The sequence below is a fragment of the Quercus suber genome, unplaced genomic scaffold (assembly GCF_002906115.3).
Source record: "Quercus suber isolate HL8 unplaced genomic scaffold, Cork oak 2.0 scaffold_130, whole genome shotgun sequence".
Classification (NCBI taxonomy): Eukaryota; Viridiplantae; Streptophyta; class Magnoliopsida; order Fagales; family Fagaceae; genus Quercus; species Quercus suber.
Genome location: NW_027069593.1, coordinates 227478 through 240488, shown reverse-complemented (window position 1 = coordinate 240488; position 13011 = coordinate 227478). Strand labels below are relative to the sequence as shown.

The window sequence follows — 13011 nt, the reverse complement described above, 5'->3', positions numbered from 1 at the left end:
GGTTTTTTTTTTTTTTTTTCATAAACACCTCTGCATTTGGTTTGCTAGAGTTTGTTTTGGTTTTGCTCTATATAGACAATATGGGGGATTGGATTTCTCTGCCAGCGACGTGATGGCTTGATTTCTGATTTTCTGTATCAGTTTTTTTTTTTTTTTTTTTTTTTTTTGGTTAAGAATCTGCAGGCTTGCCGTGAGCGAGCTACCTCTGTAATCTATTGGGCTCGTCGTGGGCTTGGCTCTGTTACAGTTTTTTTTTTTTTTTTTGCTTGAAAGTAGAACAGATTTTTTTTTTTTTTTTTAATTTAAGGGTGTTCCTGGGCTGGGAGTGGGCTAGGAGAATAGGTGAGAAATTGGTAGGGGGGTCAGTTGTCTTATGTTGGGGGGCCTATTTATTTTTTCTTTATAGTCTAATGGGAATTTTTTTTTTTTTTTTTTTTTTTTTGCAGGGGTCACGGCCCCCCCAAGCCACTATGTGGCTCTGCCCCTACCTCACGGCCTTATTCAGCCTCACACTCCTCACCTCGTTTAGCCCCACGACCTCACATAGCCTCACCACCCTTTACCTCTCAATCCTCTCTCACTCTCACTCTCGTTTTCTTTCAACTGACCCTCACCCAGTCATAGAGGAGCACGGATCTCGTGGTGGCTACTGTTTGTCACGGAGGGGCACAGGATTGTTAGATTAAATCTGAGAGAGATGAGATGATCGGAGGACAGGATTGTGTTTTCTTTTTGTGATTTGTGTTTTTTTTTTTTTTTTTTTTTTATGAGTGAAAAATTTGTATTAAAAAAAAAAAAAAACTGATTTGTGTTTCTATATATGATTGGGTTTGTGATTTGTGTTTCTGTGGTTGTGATTTCTAGATGTAAATTTGATTTTTTTTTTTTTTTTTTTTTTTTTTTTAAGATTGGGTCGGTTGGGGCCATGGCTTTAGATAAGGTCCATAATTGCTGGACAGGGCCCGTGGGGCCCAAGGGGCGAGTTTTGGATATAAAGAATAGAGCAAAACCAAAACAAACTCTAGCAAACCAAATGCAGAGGTGTTTATGAAAAAAAAAAAAAAAAACCCAATACAGCAAACCAAAACCAAACCCCAGCAAACCAAACCCACAATCACGTCGCCGCAGCTCGCTCGTCGTCGTCGTTGTCGCTCGCCCGATCGCCCTTCATTGGAGATCGGAGATCGTAGATCGGAGCTCTGCCTCTGCTCCGGTGCTCGGTGCTCCCCCCGGCCCTCCCTCAAGGTATTTCTCTCTTTTTCTCTCTGACTCTCTCTCAGTCTCTCTCTCTTTATCTCACTGAAATGAAAAATGAACTGAAATTTTCGCAGATCGTTCTGCCTTTGCTCAGCTGCTCCAGAGTTCGACCTTCCCTCAAGGTTTTTCTCTCTGACTCTGACTCTCTCTCAGTCTCTCTCTCTCTATCTCACTTCGAAATGAAAAAATGAAATGAAATTTATGAACATCTCTCTCTTTATTCTTTAATAGCCTATCTCAGTCTCTCTCTCTTTTGAATGTCTCTCTCTTTCTTTATCTCATCTTTGATTGGCTGGCCATTTTACTTTTTTCCTGTTTTTGTCTTTTTTTAATTTGGCTTTATCTTATTTCTTATCCGTTGGTGTTGGTTAGTGTGTTGGTGTTGGTGTTGGTATTGGTGAGATATTGATTGTCATTTAGTGTAATGTGTGTTGTGATTTGTGATTGGGATTGCGAAATTTTCTGATTGCAGCTGGTTATTGTGATTGGGGCACATATTGTGCTTGTCTGTTATCTGTTGAGTGGGGACCGTGGGGTGGGGAGGGAGTAGATGGGCTTATGGGCTCATGGGGCCGGGTAAACAATAATTAAAGTAATGTAATGTGCAGCACATTACACTGCTTTAATTATTGTGCTGCACATGGAATGTATAATGTTTAGCTCTTTTAGTGTAATATGTACAAGGGGTTAAACAATATAACAAATTAAAACAGTATAATTAATAACAAATAAATTAAAGCAATATAGTTTATTGTTACGCTAAATAACAATAATTAAAGCTATATACTTAAATTAACCAATACATTATAAAAGACAAATTAATTAAATTATTTTTGTTTTTGTTTGAAGGGTTATTATTAATTAAAGTTGTATTAAAAATGGGTTGACTGTTTAAATTATAGTGGAAATTTTGTTTTTCTCTTGAGCATGAATAACATTCATATAACTAAGTAAAAATTTCTAATTAAAATTTTATTTTTTAAAATTCTTTTCAAGTTAATTTTTGATTCATATTCTTAAAGCTAAAAGAATTATGAGCAAACGAAAAACAATTGATACATTCTTTAAGAAAAAAGATGTTAGCAATTCAGAAATTAGGACACCTGTGGCTGTAGAAACAAATGTTAATAGAGAGTTGGCCCCAAAATATTTGAATTTGTCCAATAATGCTTAAAAAAAAAAAATTGGTCTAATAGTTATAGAGATATAACTTTATTTTTTACAATTCTATTTTTTATTGTAAAATATACTCTTATATCTATTAAATATTTGATAATGTTTGGTATCAAATATGTTTGAGTCTATCTTTTTCAACCCATTATATGGCAATTAACAAGTCATTGACTCATTAAATAATTTTGTCGCTAAAACTACACTTGAAATGTGTCTTTAGTTGCCATATAATGGGTCAGAGCAAGATAGCTTTAAATATGTTTGAAGCCTAACTTATTCCTCCAAATTTTGTATCATTCATATTTTTGAAAATTTCATTAGTTCAATTGAAAGATTTTTACTTACTTTAGTATAAAATATGATAATTTGTATTTAAAATGAAACTTTTTAAGAATTTCACTATGAAAATGGAAAAAATGAATTTTATTTTATGAAAGATCACCATCAAAAATAATTTTGATTGAAAATACTAAGCTCATTTTTTTTTGGTTAGGTGCGTGTATATATATAACTTATCAAATAAAAAAGTGTGTATATATATATGTGTGCATATATAATAAAAAAAACATGTGTGTGTATATATATGTGTGTGTAAGTTGTCTTGATAAATATATTAGTGTCGCAACTTGGCCCCTCCAAACATAAATTCCTGGCTCCGCCCCTACCATGAGGGGAGTGTCTAAGGCCAAGAGGGTGGCCGGCGATGAGAGCTTGAGAGAGAGAAAGGGTGGCTGGCGGTGAGAACTTGAAAGAGAGAAAGGGTGGCAGAGATCTTGAGAGCTTGAGAAAGAGAGAGAGGAGGCTGCTGAGAGCTTTAGAAAATGAAGTCTAAAATGAATGAAAGAGAGTATTTATACTAGGGTAGTAGGGTTTAAATTTTAATTTTTTAATATTATCTATGTATACGGGTCGGGTTCAAGCCGGGTATGACTAAAACCAGGACCCGACTTGGACCCATTTCGGGTTTTTTCTTTTTAACCTATACTCGATCCTATTATTTATTGGGCCGGGTAAAATCCGATCCATTAGGATTGGGCCAGACTGGATACCTGCAGATCGGGCTTAAATTGCCATCCCTAACTATTCTTGTTCTCTCATTCCAATCTTTGTGTTGTAGGCACTGAAGGGTCAATTAAACAAACTCTAAATCTATGATCTTAAAGGAAGTTGAGTCTTCTTTCCATGATTTCCCAATTTACTAACTAGGAATCACATGAATCTCTTGTTTTAGTTTATTTGTAAATTTGTTCTTGTTTAGTTTAATGATTATGATATTTTCTTGATGTTGTTGAATCTGAACATGTGATTTAATTTTCTTTTTGTTTGTATTTTTTCTTATTAATGCCTTTAGATTTATGTTATAACATATAGAAGTATTCACATGTGTTTTGTTTGATGATTATGATATTTATTTTGTGATATTAATATGACCATGTTGTAGTTATTTATTTATTCTAGTGTTTAGCTTGTTAATCTCTTTGTTTTAAACTCAAGTATGCAATTGATTTAACCTAAAAATGTGATTTTCCAGATTTTTGTGTTGAGGGTGAGTACACATACTTGAGTATGCGCATGCATGTTCAAAAACATGTGTGTGCATGATTAAGTATGTGTACGAACCCCAAACCCAAATTTGAGCAGAATTTTGTTTTTATTTAATTAATCATTTTCCTTGTGCTATTTAGCTTTTTTTTTACTCTATTCAAGTTATTTAATTGTGTTTAATTATTTTCCATGTTTGTTTTAGTATTTTTGCCATGATTGGTTTATTTGATTTTTTTTTCCTTGTGTGTTTTATTACTTGTTATCTTTTCATTTTTTAATATAATTTGTTTGATTGTGTTTTATTTGTTTCCTTTTATATTGTTATGTGATTTTTAGCTTGTTTTGTATGTTATTTTCATTAAGTGCATGATGTATGTTTAGGGATTAGGGCTCTCATAATAAACTCTTTATTTAAACATGGTCTAGCAACACATAATAGAGGTTGGCTCATAAGTCGGGTGGTCTTAGGTACCTTACATTTTTCCAAGCCATATCCAAACTCCAGACCCATTATTTGGTATGCAAACCTATGCAAGTAAGTGAGTGGTCCAAAAAGGCCCAATTTGGTTCATAAACCTAAACCAAGTGGCGACTCCATTTTTCACCCTCTGCCTAGTCCACTCCAAGCCAAGGCGTACTTTCCATGAGGAAACCACTCATTGCAAGTGCTTGCGCCCACAACTTTATACAAAAATTGGATTTGCATAGTTCAATCTTGGAGGGAGATTGTAAAACTTCTATCAATGCTCTTCGAAGTAAAAATTTACTCCAATTATCCTTTGGTCACATTGTTAAAGACATTTTGTCTTCAGCTAATTTATTGCAAAACTTTTCTTTCTCTTTTACAATTAGACAAAATAATACTTTGGCTCGTGACAAAAAGCAAAAGACTTTCTTTCCTATTGTACTATGGATGAGGTTTGTTCCTTTTGATATTCATAAAACTTTTGTAACAAATATTTTAGCTATTCAATAATATGCCCAACAAAGCTGATTCTTAAAAAAAAAGAAAAAGAAAAAAAAAAGTTCTTGGCAATTATATTGACAATTCTTTTCAAAAAAAAAAAAAAGGGGGGGGAAAAAAAAATCGACAATTAATTGTTCGAGCGTATTTAATTGGATAGCTGATGACCCAAAGCCTTCAAAGACTTCGGACTAAACAGCTTAGCCCCCATGTAGAAAGAAGAGCCATCACTCATGGCCCAATGGGCCTGTTCAAAGGTCACCCCTAAGAAAAATATTACTTGGGTCAACCCTAAGAAAATAGACGCTATGCATTCGACCAGTGTGCTCTTCTTCCTGAAAGCTGATGGAAACAACTGAAAATCTTACTAGAACTTTTTGAGGTATCAGTTAGATTTGATGAGGCATTTTCAGATTAATATGACAATTGTAAATAAAAGCAACTGTTTCAGTTTACTGGGTTCGTAAACATATCATCAGATTAAGGTCTCTTTATTGTTGAAAATAAAATAAAAATAAAAAATGTTACAAACATGTAATTTTTTATAAAAACCAATGCACAAAAATAATATAATTGCGTTAGGGATAATACTTTAAATCTAACATAATATATATATATATATAAAAAAGTATTTTAAAATTTCAACATAAACTGAATGGTAATCAAATTTACTCAATAACTCTGTTACAAATGCCTTCGATGAATAATACTACAAACTAACATCCAATGATCAAGATCCTCTAAAGTTTTTAGAGTACTCTACCAAATGGAGTTCTCTTAATCTTGATCTTTCATTACATAATAGATGGTTGAGATTATGGCATGTCACTAATTTACTAAAAAAATTATTAAAATAATAGTGCCAAGTCAATTATTTCATATTTTGAGTTTTATTAATAGAAAATAAAACTTAGATCCAAAACAAAGGAAGGCCACAAAATCTTCCAAAAATCCAGCCCATCACAAGCCTTACATGGGCCACCTAACCATCTGTTATAGTCAGCAAAACTTGGTGGCACTCTTATAAATTCAATCATAAACAATAAATTTCTTTTTTTGAGAGAGTATCAAACTATAGCGTCTATTCCTAATGATAACTCTTTATCATCAGACCAAGACACCAATCAGTTTTTGGTGTAAGCAGGAATTGAACCCCAGATCTCTTATACAACCATCAGAGACTTTACCAAACAATAATTTATTTTCACATCATACGTGCAACATTTTGTCTATATAAAAGGACAAAATTTAGATACAAAATTGATTGTAACCTAAGGCTATATAACCTTACTCAATATTTTTTTATTAGAGGTGAATTTTGACAAATCTACCATTGAATTACATCTTCTTTTTATATACTCAATGCTTGCAAAAATTTCTAAAAAATTAAAGATCAATAGCTATATCATCAATAAATTGTTTAAATTGCAAGTTTTTATAGTTTAAAATTATATATAAAATATAAGCTTATAGATCATATAGTAAATAATTTCTGATTGACATAAAATTTGATATTTGTATTAAGAGCGTAAAGAATATGCAATTCAATGGTTAGATTTTTAAAATATGTAATAATTTTTATTTTATTAAGTAAGGTTGTAGCCTTAAACTACAACAAATATTATAGCTAAACTTTGTCATATTTTAAACTCGAGGGAAACATATTCCCATTCAAGGCTAGATAAACCGTCCTTAAAGTTCTTATACCCATAACCCACTTTCAAAATTCTCAATTTGCAATCAACCACCAATTAGAGAATACACTCAACAAGAGTAGAATTTGACTTATAGTTTGTCTCTAACAAAAGTCACCATTTTTTAAATAAGTCTCCATCTAAACAAAACTTACCTTGTTATCTATGCTACTAATAACAAGATTACCTGTTTGGGTTTCATCATTTTGCGTACTAAAATATCCTCACACAAATTCTTAAACTCTCTAAAATGCCCCTATCTTTTAGTTAAATAATTTTAAGTTTAAAAACACAAATGGGTTAAAAGAGTAAATTACTATTTTTTAAAAAAGTTCATAAGTTTTAGGCTTTTTCCTTTCTCTTTTCCAATCTGAATTACCACTTCTTATGAAAGATCCTAAAAATTAAGACACTATTTCTAGTTCACTTATAAACATTATTTCATGTTACCTTACCTCTTTCTTAATTTAAAAAAAAAAAATACTACAGTTATATTATATATATTTTTTAGATAGATGACTTCTCCTATTTGAATTCCAATGCCTCTACATGAGAGTTGAGGAAAAAAAAATCAAGAGTCAAAATAAAGAATTAGGACACAATCTCTATCTCACTTTTAAATATTATAACACTAAATCCAAGATTAAAAAAAAAAAAAAAAAAACTCATCGCATGCACGAAGCATGTGTGATGAGGCTTAGTGTTGTATACTATTTTACCTTGTTGAAGCAGTAAATCAATGTATTTACTTTCATTTGAATTCATTTATTTAGATGATGGAAATTGTTTATTATGTCGTCTTCAAACTAAATGTTGCATCATAGTACAAATCAATAATTTTTCCCTATATATTTATATTTTTAATCTTTTCCATAAACAAAGTTTGTAGTATTAACTTTTGCATGCAAAATGATCATTTATGTTGTCTTTACATTAATGAATAAAGAGATGATTTGAACATGCACAAGGGAGGCAATTTTGCCCGGTCTTGCTTGACTTGCCCTCCTTACTTTGCCCCATACAAGCTTTCTCCGCCCTGCAAAGGTGGTGGGGCAGGGATGAGGCAAGATTTTAGCTTCGCACCACTGGGTGGAACGGGGATGGGTTAGACTTTTTAGACCCACCTGCCTTGCCCCATCCCCGTCCTGCCTCGCTTATTGTATTCTACCTAACAAGGCTTTCTACTCAAGCTATTAGTAGAGAGCTAGAAAGCCTTGTTGGGTAGAATAAAATAAGCGAGGTAGGGCAGGGATGGGATGGAGCGGGGCAGGTTGGGTCCAAAAAGTCTAAACCAATCCCTGCCCCGCCCGGTAGTACATGGCTAAAATCTTGCCCCATTCCTACGCCACTACCTTTGCAGGGCGGAGAAAACTGTCTATTCTTCCTCGAATCTTTCATTGAGAGGTAAAAGATTAAATCCTTTTAAGAAAAAATCGTGGGGTGAAGCGGGAAGAGCAGGTCAAGTAACAAGACGGGCAAAATTGCCATCCCTTGCATGTTCAAATCACTCTCTTATTTATTAATGTAAAGACAACATAAATGATCATTTTCATAAAAGTTAACTACTAAACTTGTGTTTATGGAAAAGATTAAAAATATAAATATATAGGGAAAAATTATTGATGTACCATGATGCAACATTTAGTTTGAAGACGACATAATAAAACATTTCATCATCTAAATAAATGAATTCAAATGAAAGTAAATAATTGATTTACTCTTCACAAGGTAAAATAGTATACAACACTAAGCCTCATCACAACTGCTTTGCGTGCGATGAGGTTTTTTTTTTTTTTTTTTTAATCTTGGATTTAGTGTTATAATTTTAAAAGTGAGATAGAGATTGTTCCTAATTCTTTATTTGACTCTTGATTTTTTTTTTCCTCAACTCTCAGTAGAGGCATTGGGATTCAAATAGGAGAAGTCGTCTGTCTAAAAAAAAAATATATATATATATATATAACTGTAGTATTTTAAAAAAAAAATTAAGAAAAAGGTAAGGTAATATGGAATAATGCTTAAAAGTGAGATAGAGATAGTGTCTTAATTTTTAGGATCTTTCATAAGAAGTGGTAATTCATATTGGAAATGAGAAAGGAAAAAACTTAAAACTTAAAACTTAGAAACTTCTTAAAAAAAGAGTAATTTACTCTTTTAACCTATATGTTTTTTTAAATTTAAAATTATTTAACTAAAAGATAGGGGCATTTTAGAGATTTTAAGAATTTGGGTAAGGATATTTTAGTATGAAAATAATGAAATCTAATCAGGTAACCATGTTATTAGTGGCATAGATAACAAAGTAAGTTTTGTTTAGATGGGAGACCTATTTAAAAAATGGTGACTTTTGTTAGAGACAAACTATAAGTCAAATTCTACATTTGTTGAGTGTATTCTCTAATTGGTGGTTTATTGCAAATTATTATTTATCTTATTATCATTAAATATGTGCTTTTGGATAAGATCAAGTAGTATTAACAATAGTGATGGAACTATGAATTCTCTTAAATAATGCAAAAGTAAGAGTTTTGTATACTGGTTATGACATTTTAATAAAGAGTAGCTTTGACTGTATTGGGATTATGATTGTGTAAGGGTGCCCTTATACCATTCTATATTCTCCAAATTAGTTAGTAAAATTTCTTCTTGTCGTTACCGTGGACATCGGCCAAAAGTTGAGTTGCATAAATCCTTGGTGTTTTTTTTGTGTGTGTTTATTTTTTAATGTTTGTGTTTATTTTTCTTTCAAGTTTTCTTCATTCTTCCTTTTAAACCCCGTAGGATTTGTACAATCAAATCTTGTTAAGTATTATCCGAATGTATTTTTTACTACATTATATACCATTCTCTATTTATGGTTTGATTAAAGACTATGCTGTTGTGTTGTCGTGGACCAAAATGTTTATTTTTGCTGCACGAGTAGGTGTTTTCTACTCGATGTCTCTATATATATTGTCTTTGGCTTTCACGGCCTTCAGAGACAGAGATAAGACATAAGAGGCTATGAACAAGCTATAGACTTTCCTATGTCTCTCTCTGTTTCGTTAATGGCGATCTCATCCCAGCACAATCACAACAACAACAACAATAGCATCATCCTCACAAACACACACAAGTCATGGGCCATCTTCACCACCTCCAAAATTTATTAGTGTGTTCATTGGGTTCTCAAGGAGCCACAAACACTACCGCATATTATCAGATATGGTAATAACAGACAAACTTTCATGTTCCGCATCTCCTTTACCAAATCTTAGAACCCAAGTCAATTCTCCTTCAATAATCCCAATATCCCAAATCCTACAACTCCATTCTCCGTCCCAAACCATATTAAAAAAAACACATTTGAATTCCCTCCAAATAAGCACCACCCACTATGAACACACAAAGGATAAATTTGAAGACACTGTACCAACCATGTCAGAGATATTGGACTCATCGAAAGCCCAAAACCTTGACCTCCAGCTCCAAACTCTAGGACCGTTTTTCAGAATCACGGCCAAGAACTTGGAAACCCAAACAGAGCTTGGGAAGGCTGAGGGGCTAATAAGGGTCTGGTTGAAAGGGACAATTCTTCACTTGGACTCCATTAGATTGAGGAGAGAGACACTGGGAATGGAGAAATCAATCTTTGGTATTGGTTTGTTCCTTGGAGCTGTTGCTATTCGATATGGATATGATTGTGGTTGCAAAACAGCCGAGTTACTTGCAATCAATGACTCTGATCTTTACCATTCCAAGGTTTTTGTCTACCCTATAATTTTCACCTTAATCTAGATTGTCCATTTGATTGAAGATAAAAAAATGCTAGTGGAAAAGCTATACTTACCTTAATCTATTCGCAGCAAGTTGATATTTTCTTTTTATGTGGTTTCCCTTTGTTTAAAAGTATAATGTGTCGAATGCAAGCAGTGCCAGAGTTACTCGGTTGTTTCCTTTGCATTTCTAGTAACAATAAGTCTATAGTGTCGAACACATTTTTTTTTTCCTTTTATAATTGCTGAGTTGACAAGTTATGAATTATAGAAAATTAAATCATGCCAATAGTGATCTTATGTGAAAATCAATAATATATTGTAATCTCAAAATATGTTATGAAAAATATTGTGTCTGTAACATTACTGTTCAAGTAAATATGTTTAGTAGCCATTAAATGGCCACAGAAGATACCTATTAATTAGCTTTGGCACTTGTCCTTCTTTCAGTAATGTGTGTTTTTAGTTAAATTCTCCTTGAAATAATGTATTAAACAGTTACTCAGATGACTGAATCTTCTATTAATATAATAGATTTTACTTTTTCAATATCGCAGCTTGTTAGGTTCTACACAAGAATTGGATTTAAGGCTGTGCATGAAGTATCAGGTTCAGGATTTGGAGATTATGCCCACATGTTGGTCTGGGGAGGAATTGGGACTAGAATGGATGCTAATGTTGAAGAACTTCTTGTAAAATGGTGTACCAGGTTCAAACCTCGGAAGTGATTCACTGGTTGAGTAATTTCTCTCAATCCATTTCAAATTGAGCAACATCTCTTCTAATTCTATGAAGCACAGACTAGAAATTCTACTGTCATTAAAAACTGCTATCTGAGGTGGAAAATTAGTGTGTTTGGTTGGTGGCATTGGTTCTAAGTACTAGTCCTTATGGTATGCGTGTGACCATGCTGAATTCTCAGCAAGTATGTCCTTAGTGTTCAACTTCAGTTTTGATCTGAGGATATTTTTACCCCGTGGGTTGAACAAGACCACGAGGCAGGAGGAGATCTTGCCTTGTATGATTATATCATATTGTTATGACTTGTGAAGCTCATGTAGTTCTTTCATGTTTGGTTTCTACTTTCTATGCTCAAGAAAAGGATTCAAAGGCTTCTAAACCATCAGATTGAGGCAAAATGAGCTCCAAATCATAGAGAAATTTCAACAAACACATGGCATGCAACAATATCAAAGTCAACAACACTAAAAAGTTTGAGGAAAACATCAAACTCACAAGTATGACTTCTACATTAGTTTACAGAGGTTAATGTTCACTCAATTTTCAAAAGTGAACGCCAAATTAAAATGCAAATGATGTATTACTCCAACAGCTAATGGCAATGCAATCTTCCATGTGGTTTGGGTTCCACATTTGACCAAAATAAATTAAAGGAATAAACTCCTCAAACAGTAGCTGCTAGCAAATTTGGAGGTCTAAAACAATATATTTAAATGAGACCTTTTCGTCGTCACTTAAGTAATATTTAACTAGTATTTAATATCATATTTTTTTTATAACAAAAATCTATTCTTTTTATTTTGTAATATGCTTTTTTTTTTTTTAATGCTAAAGGCATAACAAATTTTGCTACAAAAGCACTTACAAACAATGTAGCAATGACGTGATTAGTGATACTTTAAGAAGATAATAAACAAATATTTGAATAATGTTAGGAATTTGATAAATTTTACCACATGAGGCTTAAAAAGATGTATCACCAATCACAAAAAATAATTCAAAAATGCATTTAATAAGTTGTTGACGTACACAAATCATATTAATTGTCACGTCAATTTATAAAGGCTTCGAACTAAAACTTATAGTATTTCTAGTATTTTTCTATTTGAATTATTTCTTATGATTACTGAGACATATATTTGTAAGACTCATGTATTTAAAGATGTATTATCTCTAACATTGCTCAATTCTTTAAGACTCCAATTTTTTTTTTTTTTTTTTTGCAAAAAGATATATTAATGTTTGCCCCAAAATTTGGAGCCTTTCTCTAATAGGGGACCCTAGGCGATTGCCTAAGTGGCCTAGGCCTAGGGTCGACCCTTTCCTCAAAAATCCATTGCAGCAGCATATTCTCTACAGTGGTAGTGTCACTTACCAAAACTTATTAATAAGGCAATAGTGTCACCTAAGAAGGCGACATTGTTGTCACAATAATTTCCATTGAAATGCCAAACCTTGGAAGGCCCATAAGTCCATAACATAGGGATTTTTTTTTTTAAACCAGATTAATAATGCGGAAATAAGCACATATGTTATAATATGTAAAAAGAAATGTAGATCATAAATTTTTTATTTATTTCTATAATTAAAGATCAAAAATTTATTTCTCATTTTTTGTTTAAAGGTTTAAAAAAAAATTATTATTCAATATTTCTTGTAACCTTTGACATAAAAACTGTTGTGTAAAACTGCAAATTAACAAGGGAAATTATTTATAAAATTTCTTGAAGACTCCAAAATATTTACCTAAAACTATTTTTGCAAAGTTGGGCAAAGTGGGGTTAGGAAAGAAAAGAGAATTTAAATTATTTATTTCCATCAAAACAAATGGGAAACTAAAATTTTAGGGAGACGAGTGAATATATTGAGTTTCATTAAGTTA

General features: G+C 32.4%; 1 long non-coding RNA gene across 1 annotated transcript; it reads left to right on the top strand.

Annotated features, from left to right (window-relative positions):
• Positions 1–9516: 9516 nt before the first annotated feature.
• LOC112004205 (uncharacterized) lies at positions 9517–11527 on the top strand. The gene is made up of 2 exons (XR_010630016.1): positions 9517–10374; positions 10946–11527. It is a non-coding gene; the product is annotated as an uncharacterized LOC112004205 (long non-coding RNA).
• The last annotated feature ends 1484 nt before the right edge of the window (positions 11528–13011 follow it).